Here is a 9,335-nt window from a genome sequence, read left to right on the forward strand (position 1 = left end):
TACCATAAAAATACTTTAGGTGTCCGTTGGAATGAAGAGAATTCACATGAGTCAGCTAAAAAAAAAACATGATATCTAATATCTAATTTTTTGACATCACTTCCTACCTCATTATGGTGACGTCAATAAACTTAGTGTTGTTCAAGAATTCTGTGTGAAAGAGCGGGCTATGGTGAGATGCAACCTATACCACACCACAGATTGATATTAACACTTCGTTTGAACACCTTTGAAGGTTAATCAACAATAACTCAGTTAATTACCTTAGCCCCTGCGGTTATATTAAGTTATCTGTCTGTCTGTCAGTTTATCTGTGTGTTAAGAACTTAATGGAACAAGTTATGCGCGGATTTAGATAAAATCTGGCAAGCAGTATGACCTTGCGGCAGGTATTAAATTTTTTCGAATCTAGTACATTTCTAGCCGTTTTTTTACCATTGTCTGTCATGAACTTTATGGGAAAAAGTTGTGCAAGGATCTCGGTGAAACCCTTTGCTTCTGGCACAAGAACCAATCCATTTCACTTTGGGGGTGATCGGAAAATGAATCCAGATCCACGATTTTTTTGCCGAATCTTCACCAAAACAGGATATGGTAAAGAAGTTATGTAAGGTTTGTGATGAAATTCTCTACACAGTTTGTCATTGGCACACGAACTAATGCATTACAGTTAGGTACTTATCTGGATCTGGACCCGCGAATCCAAGAATCTGTTAAGCACATCTTCTGTCTGTCTCTCCGTCAGCATTTTTAAGGATAAACGTTACGCACGGCCTTGGTATAGGCACCAAGCCATAAAATTGTAGTGCTGATCCCATATGAATGCAGGTTCCGGTATATTCTAAACGATTTCTCACAACTGATTGAAAAGGGAAAACATGTGTCGGCCACTGGTATGTAGTTTGGGAATTTAAACATTTAAGTATTGAATAATTATTCGTTTTTTTGGAGTTTAAGTAGAACGTTCTTTGTGTGCATATTCCCTTGTAATTTCCCTGCTTTTTAGGTCAGATATGTGGTCTCCAACGATGTGGTCATAAAGCCAGTTGCAAAAGAAATCAGTGTAAATGCCAACATAGACGAGATGTCTCCGAAACAAAGATCATAAATAGCCGTAGTGTTTTCTACTGTGTTGGTGAGTGTTCATCTTTGGCAGCTAATACATATATGGCGATGGTGCGTAGCATTGCTAAACAGCAATTGACGCGTTTTTCCACTGGTTTATTCATAACAAGAGCATGGTGTCGAATAACGGGAAGTGGGTGTTAACCAAGTATGAAATGAAAGTCACAGCTTAGGAACTGACGTAAGTCGAAGAGGAAGCAGATTTGCACATTAACAAACACCTGACACTTTTTTAGGCATTTATTGTTACATCTATTGTAAATTCCATGACAACATATACAGTGAAGAGAAACCTCAACATGGTAAATGCGTTTAAAACGCCTCTGGTGTATAATTTACCAAACAGTGTATGAGATTCGACTATGTGATTCTATCATGTAAATAACCAGTAACCTTTAGAACTTTCCAACCCTTTTTGTGATTGAAGAAAAGTGCCGCAGGAAGGACCCTCCTTGCCCAGTGAACACCACTTGTGTGAAGGTAGACAGTCGTCCAAAGAAGTACCGGTGTAAGTGTGTAGCTGATGCGGTTCAGTCTTCAACAGGACAGTGTCTAGGTAAGTCGTGACTACAGAAGCCCATTAGTGTCATGGGGAAAATATTGGGGGAATTCGAAAAGTCGTAATTAAGATAATATTCTCGTAATTAGGAGAAAATTTTCTTTTAATTAAGAGAAAATATTTCTTTTAATTCGGAAAGAATATCTTGTGATTAGACTTTTTCTCCCAGAATTTTTGTCTCCATGGCACATGTACATCAAAAATGAGGAAAAAAATGTGATGTAATGACTCATTTTCATAAAGGCTTCCATTTAATCTAATTTTTTTGTAAACTTTCAGTTAAACAACTTTGCCTGTATCTGGTTATAATGACTTGTGCCAAGAGTCTGGGTGTTTGAACGCAAATGTTCGTGTCCTGCACTGGCAAAAATTACATAACATCACGACACACGAGAATAAGCCATAAAATAAGTGGTTAATAAGGATTCTTTGCCGTTACCTTAGCTTGAATAGGCCAAGAATTTTATACCCGTTAAAATGTAGAAGTGAGGCAAGTCCCCATCACAAGTCTCCTACCTTAAGATTTTTATATTTTGTGGCAATTGAGCATTGCTTTAATGCGGAATAATAAGCTCAAACCACAAGTCCATTTGTGTACACGTAAGGGGGCTCCATGGTCGATGTGGTTAGCGCGCCAGCGCGGCGCAGTGACCCAGAGGCCTCTCACTAATGAGGTCGATGTGAGTTAAAATCCAATTCATGCTGTCTTCGTCTCCCGCCGTACGTGAGAATGTATGCCCGGTTTCCTCCCACCATAATGCTGACCGCGTAGAAATGAAATATGCTCGAGAATGGCATACCAACAATCAAATAAATAAATAAATATTTACATGTATAGTGTTTTCTATCAAATGTTAGAAATGCACAGTCCATGGGGAATTGTCTAATAATATTGATAAAAAGATCTGTGTTTTTGTATAAGGTCAAAATGTTGTGTGAAGTGACACAGAGGATATGTGCTATATGGTTCGAACGAGTTATGTGACGGGGGAAAATTGTCGCTAAACAGAGCGATTATACTGTGTTCATTGCTTTCTTAGTTTCTGTCAAAAAAAAACCATACCCGGTGTATCATCAACTGTAACTGTTCATTTGATAACGTAAGCGAATTCAATGGTCGTAAAAAACTGACACCGTGAAACTAGCCTCGCCATCATTTCAAACGTGTGGGCTTCCGTGGCCTGGTGGTTAGAGTCCTGTTGCAGCGCATCGACACAGGAGCCTCTCCAGAAGCCTCTCACCAATGTGGTCTCTGTCAGTTAAAGTCCAGTTCATGTTGGCTTCCTCTCCTCTCATACGTGGGAAGATCTACCAGCAACCTGCGGAAGGTCGTGGGTTTCCGCCTTGTTCTAGCTGCCACAATGCTGACCGATGTCATATAAGTGAAATGACCTTGAGTTCGAAAATTAAATCAAATCAGTCAATACATTACAAATATTATTTTTTTTATATGTATGTGAAACTGTTCAGATTGAAATGAATAAAGTTATACAGTGACAATATTAGGTAAAGTGACACAGAAAGTATTAAATAAACAAAGCAATTATACTGTGTTTACAGTCGAGACGACCACACCCGGTGTATCATTAACCACACCCGGTGTATCATCAAACAAACCCGGTGATTCATCAACCACACCCAGTGTATCATTAACCACACCCGGTGTATCATCAAACAAACCCGGTGATTCATCAACCACACCCAGTGTATCATTAACCACACCCGGTGTATCATCAAACAAACCCGGTGATTCATCAACCACACCCAGTGTATCATTAACCACACCCGGTGTATCATCAAACAAACCCGGTGATTCATCAACCACACCCAGTGTATCATTAACCACAACCGGTGTAACATCAATTTTCACTGATTCCACATTTACGACTGTCACAGCGACACAAGGTAAGCAAATTCAATGACCGTAAATATTGATCTAGTTGTGCTACACTCTCTCCATCATATCAAACCTTATTCCTTCTATATATTTTTAAAACTATAAAGTTCTTCGTTAACAACCTGTACCACTTACAAGTGTAGCACAGCAGACTTCGGAAGTGCGATCACTCGTCCACCCTCAGATTGTTAATGTAGTACTTTCGTTTTAAGCGTAAATTTTAAATATTATATGGCATGTGTGGTCTGCCAGCAACCAGCAGATGGCCACCGTTGTATAGACGAATATGGCGTGAAACACCAATCAATAAAAAAATAAGCAAGTGTTTTATGTTTTGGGACCGATTATAAAAATGTGCATGTGTGGAGAATAAAAATCGTCAGATTTGTATTTAGCAAGGTGTTCGTATAGGAAAATGTTACACTTTTTGTTGTTAACTGCCCAAGATATGTTATCTTTAGGAAAAAAGGCCTCAATCTAACATTGACTTCGTATGATACGTGAAGGACATGATTTCGAGCTGAGACTTCTGTCTGCCTCTTGCATCAGTTTGGAATTGGTAAAGATGATGAACCATTTATATAATAACATGTATATTGTCCCAGAATTCTAAACTGTCCTTGCTTATTTATGCCCTGAACCGTAAATTCAAGTAGTTTCAGATTTAGATATTGACACCAACACAACGTTACCAATGAACGGGCATAGCAGAGCGGTAAACATATCGGACAAGGAGACGGGTATGTTGTGCGAGTCTGAATAAGGCAGGCATACTTTTATAAGGAGTTTGGTCTATGACACTTCAATTCAGTCTGTTGGGCCAGTTTGTTACGATTCCAAACTCATTCATTTATTATATATTTATTTGGTTTGCTCAACACCATACACAATTGTCAGTACTTGAGACGATCTTGCAGCATCCTGTCGATGGTCGTGGGTTTCCGCCGGGCGCTGCCTGGTTTCGTGTCACCAAAATGCTGGCTGCCGTCGCGAAAGTGAATATTCTTGACTATGGCGTAAGACACCAAACAAATAAATATGAATGGTCTGTTTGAGAGAATAAACTCAGTTTGTTTAACATGTTGACAAGTGACACTTTGATAAGGCGATTACGTTAGGCGTCACACTTTGAAGTCATATACATTGTTTATTTTGTGATCATTTTTGCCGTTCGTTTTTTAAAATCCTCTTCAGGCACAAATTCCGCGGCACTCACAGCAGGCTTGGTTGTTGGGTTAGGAGGGGCGATTCTGCTGGCTGTCATGGTTTTGGTTGTTGTTGTTCGGTAAGTATAGATTCTCAGGGCTATATATCTCGTGTGAAATTTCCCCCCTCCCCCCCGCCCCAACATACGTAGGTAGCGTATGTCCGCCAATATGTGCATTCAGGGTTGTATTTTGGCATCATTATTGTGAAACAAATACACAAAGTATGCAGCAGCCTAGTGAAGAAATTTGTGCCATTTGTTTCAAAAAAGTATCGAATATTCGCAATGGTTGTGACATCCGGCGAAGTTGGTGTGTCTTCCTGCACTCTGGCTAGTCATTAATTGAATAAACCATGTTAAAAAATACAATGACAAATATTTTACTGACGGACCACATATTGTCCAACACAATAACATATTGTACAACCGACCAACATATTAACCAACCAATCGACCAACATATTGTCCAACCAACCAACTTATTGACCAACAGACCAACATATTGACGAGCCGACCAACATATTGACCAACCGACTAACATGTTGTCCAACCGACCAACATGTTGTCAAACCGCATGCTGGCTTCCTGTCCGGCCGTACGTGAGAAGGTCTGCCAGCAGCCTCCGGATGGTTGCCGGTTTCCCACGGGCTGTTCTGGTTTTCTCCCACCATAATGTCGGCCGCAGTCGTATAAGTGAAATATTCTTGAGTATACCCATTAAATAAATCAATAAATATTGACCAACCGAGCAATATAGGGTCCTTCCGACCAGCATGTTGACCAACCGACCAGCATATTGACCAACCGACCAGCATATTGACCAACCGATAACATATTGACCAACCGACCAGTATATTGACCAACCGACCAGCATATTGATCAACCGATAACATATTGACCAACAGACCAACAAATCAAAATAAAAGGCCCTTACGACAGACTGACCGTTCAACGGAATGACCGACAGACGGACCAACAAACCCATTACAAAGCTGACGGATCGATTGTTCAAAGGACAAACTAATAACCAGACTGACCAACAGACAGACAGAACGGCGGCACCACAGATTGACCCACCACACCACAAACCGACTAACCGTTCTTCAAGTTGACCGACCGTACCACAGATTGACCGGCAGAACAACCGATCAACACTGAAAGGAAAGTTAGGGTCAACGGGTTTTAAAACTCTGAGTTATAAAAATCAACTGAGTAAACTTAGTCATATGGCCAGATCAGCTGAGTTATTAAGCTCATCTGGTTCTGTTGATGACTCACTCGATTAGTGAGACTGGACGAAATGTTATAAAGCTGGGCAGAAAATTATTTACTTTCTAGGAATTTGGGAGAACAGTTACTCTTACCTTTACGACGTACAGTTTATTGATGGGAAGATGAATTAATTTTTCAATATATTGCATTATTTCTCTTTTCTGAAACGGACTGCTATTCATTTGTAATATCCGTGTACCTGTTTTAGAAAGTTCAACATGAACTTTCTGTAACAGAAAACGTAAAAGAAAGAGTGGCGATGGCACTGGTAAGACCATTAAGAAGGCCTTCTGTGGAACGACAAATGACCAGCGAACGCTGCTTACAGTAATGTTTCCGTGTCGGATTCCACGGGTCAAGATAATGCAGCTTGCTCAACAGCTATCGTGCAGACCGACGACTACGAAGAAGTGGATTTGGACAGAAATTCCACATTAAACAACGGTGTGGATGGTGACGCCGCCATGGTAACCAGTAAAAATGATGGTACAGCATGGGCAATGCAAGGTAGCCCACAGAATGCGGAATACACCTTCACCGAACGAGTATCACATTCTGTGTGAAATGAAAAACGCCAATGGGAATGAATGTAGTATTCAGCCCGAAATGAACGGAAACGAAAATACCAAGGGCCTTTCAGGAAAAGGAGGATTTAGTAGAACAGAACGAATACCACATTCTGTGTGATCCGAAAAACGCTAATGGGAATGAATGTAGTATTCAGCCCGAAATGAACGGAAACGAAAATACCAAGGCCTTTCAGGAAAAGGAGGATTCAGTAGAACAGAACGAATACCACATTCTGTGTGATCCGAAAAACGCTAATGGGAATGAATGTAGTATTCAGCCCGAAATGAACGGAAACGAAGATACCAAGGCCTTTCAGGAAAAGGAGGATTCAGTAGAACAGAACGAATACCACATTCTGTGTGATCCGAAAAACGCTAATGGGAATGAATGTAGTATTCAGCCCGAAATGAACGGAAACGAAAATACCAAGGCCTTTCAGGAAAAGGAGGATTCAGTAGAACAGAACGCATACCACATTCGTGTGATCCAAAAAACGCCAATGGGGATGAATGTAGTATTCAACCCCAGTAGCGAAAATCCAAAAGGCTTTCCAGCATAATGTGAATTCAGCAAAACAGAATGAGTACCAAGTTCTGTATGATCTAAAAGCCACCAAGGAAAGCAAAATTCAGCCCGAACAGGAACCAGTACCAAAGTTCTGTTTGATCTGAAAACCACTGATGAGAGTGAAAGAAGAATTCAGCCAGGAAGCCAAAGCTCCAACGTCTTTCAGGAGAATGTGGATTCAACGCAACAGAACGAGTACCATATTCTGTGTGATCTGAAAACCAACGATGATAATGAAAGCAGTATTCAGCTCGAGATGACAGCAAGCGAAAATCCCGAAGTATTTCAGCCAGAAGAGAATGACTCACCACAGCAGAACGTATACCATATTCTTTGTGATCTGAAACCCGCCACTAAGGGTGAAAACAGTGTTCAGCCCGGGATGACCGGAAACAAAAATCCCGAAATCTTACAGGCAAATGTGCACGAATCAACAGAGAAGAACGCATACAATATTCTCTATGATGTGAAACCCGCCTCTGAGAGTGAAAGTAGTGTTCAGCCAGAGATGACCGAAGCGAATATCCCCAGGCTTTCCAGCAAAACGTGGATTCTACAGATGTACTCCATCACTGACTCTTCGCCGAGAGGTCACAATTCGCCACCAGGTGTCGCTTTCCAGAGTAGATTTGGGCGAGAAGAGGGAGAGTATGACGAACTTAAACTGCCGAAAGTTTGAAGGAAAGTGAAACTGTTTTGTTCAGGTGTATATTGTGTTTGGCTCCTGAAATCACTCTGATACTTTATGAAAAACTTCTAATAGTGAAATGAACAACTGAAGTGACAGTTTGTGAGCTTTTTGTGTATGCTAAGCGCCTTCTCATTTTACTAAAATCTACTAGAGCTGTTGTAAAGATCCGAGGAGGATATTGTCTAAGGCAGTTTTCTACAGAGCACGGTTCAGCGTGGGCTTGTCAGATTCTCCTCTTGATTCTTCTGTTGAATTCTTAATTCGAGCGCACTCACTTGTGTTCAATTACTTGTGTTAATATCTCAGCTGGTACATGTTTATCTGGATTTGTACATTTATAAAAACGACGAGGTCTTTCCCTATCGTCTTTTGCATGACAATAGAGAAGACTAATAGCAAGACTAATAATGGACAATGGAGATGACCAGAGGTAATTTCGATATTTTTAGCTATCGATTTGTGGATGGCAATATTCCAGAAATCCCTGAATGTATGATGTATACATATCTCGCCTATAGTCGCATAAGCCAGAGTGAGTACTAACATAGTCAATTTATTTCTACGTCACAAAACATGTTTGCTTAAACTTTTCCGTCAGGACCTAGCCATCGAGCGCCATCATTTAAAGTTTCATACCTGTTGCCGAATATACCAGCCATTAATTACAGCTTACAATCATATTGTTGAATATTTATGACGCTATAAGCTTGGGTAACGCATGCGTACATCTACTTCCGCTGAACTCTGAGTAATGAGCCGCATAAATATGGATTAGTTTTTATGTTACTGCTGCTGTGTTTATATAATAAAAGCGTAATTGAGTTATTGCATACCTTTTCTTTATAACAGGATATTCTGTATAATACAAATGTTATTTGCAAAACATTTAAACGTGTTGTTGTTCAGTATCAACGAAGGGATCCTTATAATACTTGATGTAAACATAGAACAACGAGTTGCATTAAGTTTTAAAAAGGACATTAAAGTTTTCGAATATAGTTTCGAAGTTTCAATGTCATCCACGCTCACGTAATATGAGGCACATGCTCTCCGGCCGCAGGTGAGTCGGGAGGTGTTCCAGCAACCTGCGGTTGGTTGTGGAACTACTCCCAGCTTTGTCCGGTTTTCTTCCACCATAATGCTAGCCACCGTTGTATAGGTGAAATATCCTTGAGTACGGCGAAAACACTAATTTAAATAAATGAGTCAAATAATAAAGTCACCAGCTTACAGCACAAAATCTCAGACACGGCGTCGACATATTATAACATTCCACTTCGCTCACCTCGGTAAGATATAAGATATTTAAATCTAGTCTACATTAACATTAATTGATTTGCATATTTTCTAGGAGTGCTACAGATAAGAGACGTTGAGGCACCGATGGCTTATTTGGCAAAGCGCACGTTTCGGGGAAGGTAGATCCAGGGTCAATCCTGGGTAGGGT

The 9,335-nt window shown here is 40.4% G+C and overlaps 1 long non-coding RNA gene across 1 annotated transcript; it reads left to right on the forward strand.

Annotated features, from left to right (window-relative positions):
* Positions 1–3,531: 3,531 nt before the first annotated feature.
* LOC135480769 (uncharacterized) lies at positions 3,532–7,103 on the forward strand. Its single transcript, XR_010445961.1, has 3 exons — positions 3,532–3,589; positions 4,776–4,866; positions 6,297–7,103. It is a non-coding gene; the product is annotated as an uncharacterized LOC135480769 (long non-coding RNA).
* The last annotated feature ends 2,232 nt before the right edge of the window (positions 7,104–9,335 follow it).

Source organism: Liolophura sinensis, chromosome 13 (genome assembly GCF_032854445.1).
Source record: "Liolophura sinensis isolate JHLJ2023 chromosome 13, CUHK_Ljap_v2, whole genome shotgun sequence".
Taxonomy (NCBI): Eukaryota; Metazoa; Mollusca; class Polyplacophora; order Chitonida; family Chitonidae; genus Liolophura; species Liolophura sinensis.